Source organism: Lepeophtheirus salmonis, chromosome 13 (assembly GCF_016086655.4).
Source record: "Lepeophtheirus salmonis chromosome 13, UVic_Lsal_1.4, whole genome shotgun sequence".
Classification (NCBI taxonomy): Eukaryota; Metazoa; Arthropoda; class Copepoda; order Siphonostomatoida; family Caligidae; genus Lepeophtheirus; species Lepeophtheirus salmonis.
The window spans coordinates 44,666,406-44,668,365 of NC_052143.2; the positions used below are offsets into that span (position 1 = coordinate 44,666,406).

A 1,960-nucleotide genomic window follows, 5' to 3' on the forward strand; every position below is an offset into this window, starting at 1 on the left:
AGATATCGTTTGTAATCATCCAAATTGACAACAGAGCATGGAAGCAAGAAACGACAGCTCAAAACCAATTTATTTCTGATATGTTTAAATATTATTTGTAGCTATTTTTTTATCATTCAATATGTCCTCCTTCACAAGCAATAACAGCCTCGACACGCCGGCGATCAGATTGGCAGCTCTTGACAATGAAGATAGTATGCATAGCGTGCCATGCTATCATGATGGCAGCTTTGGATTCGCTCAAAGCTGTGATTAAGACAGCATTTCTCCATAGATACACCCTTTGTCGTCAAGAGCTGAAAATCTATTTGCCGGCGTGTCGAGGCTGTTAGTGCTTGTGAAGAAGGACATATTGAATAATAATAAAAATAGTTAAAAATAGTATAGTAAGTCTTCTCCAAGATCCTCCAAATACCAGGGGGATTAGTACCAGGCCAAAGGTGGGCCACATGGAGGCAGGACAGTAGTCCGCTATATTGTTGCTTACAGAAATGTAAGATAATTAGATTAAGAGGTCAAATTTCAACACCCTCCTTAATAAACTTCTTGATGTTCTAAGCAGTCCAAATGGAGGTGACGACGCGTTGCTTTTTATTGTTGTATGTAGTTCCTACATTTTTACACCCTTAGAGACATTGGATAAAAACAAAACTTGTATATCTTTGTTTCAACTCTCGTTTGGCTGCGTAAGAAAACCTTGTACTTATAAATAACGACTATAAAATCCTAATTAAATGCTATTGCAAGTTTTGGATCTCCACTCTATGTATATTGTAATACTTATCAATTCACAGGACTTGCAAATGAAGAAAGATAGCTTGAAGTGAGTCATGGAATTTGCGATGCACCTAAGAGAAGGAAAGCAGGAAAAATAAAAAACGTAAATAAATAAGTCAAGTAAATATTTATATGTGTTATTAAGTAGTAGAATAGAATAAATTTGATACAGAGGTTTTTTATAGTTAAAAAAAACAAACATGACACAGTGCATAAATACCTGCAAAAATGTTCCATTTTAAATATTCGCGAGTAGATATTATGTACACAACATGTACAATGCATTGTATGTTAGTCGTTACTTCACTAACACACAAAAATATAGATTCTAATAGTTGTCAGCTGTCGTTGTGTTTGATTCTTTTCTCATAATCAGTGTTCTGAACAATGATTGGTTGAGATGGAATGAGCTATTGGAAAGTGTTGCACAATTACCAACAATTTTCTTTGAATAATGATTATATTGTTGGGAATAATTTTACTCACTACTATTGATTTCGGGCCTTTCCTCTCCGTTTCTTTTCTGAGGAAAGGTTGCGTGCGTGATACAATAAAGGTGATGTACATATAAAAAAGTTATGAAACTTCTCTAAATACTTCATACATACTAATATATATCCATGTATGTCTTTTGCTAATCCCCCTCCCTCCTGCTCTAGTAGTAGGAGCAATAGTACCCTAAGCAAATTGAGAGAAAATATGATACACGATGTCTATGTACATTTATCTCTATCATTTATGGCATTATGAAAAAATTAGGTCATGCTAAAAAGTGTTAAGTTATGTCAAATATTTTTTTCTTTTTTTAGCACAATAATACAAAGCAATAAGCCTTATGTAAGATCATAATGCTTTGTACATAGTGTCTAAGAGAATATATTGAATGTAGAACGTAACATATACTATATGCCTATATATCGACTTAATTGATGAGTATTTTTTCTAATATGACACAATGAAAATTGATCTTCATTAGTTGGTAAATGGCATTGGTAGTTCTTCGGCCTCGTCTGTTAGTTGTACAAACTTTAAATACAGTAATTAGTACCTTGAAGATTTTTTTTATACCAATAAAAACTAGAATGGGCACTCCATATAGCGCAAACCTCACCTTATTGTCCTTTGTCCTTAATTAGATTTTTGCTACATGTAGAATTTTTATTAAACTTACTGAACGACTCCA

At 33.4% G+C, this 1,960-nt stretch overlaps 1 long non-coding RNA gene across 1 annotated transcript; it reads right to left on the bottom strand.

The window, feature by feature from the left end:
- Window positions 1-573: 573 nt before the first annotated feature.
- On the bottom strand, window positions 574-1,372 carry LOC121128772 (uncharacterized). The gene is made up of 3 exons (XR_005868273.1): window positions 1,264-1,372; window positions 998-1,187; window positions 574-848 (listed from the first exon to the last, which is right to left on the bottom strand). It is a non-coding gene; the product is annotated as an uncharacterized lncRNA (long non-coding RNA).
- Window positions 1,373-1,960: the final 588 nt, after the last annotated feature.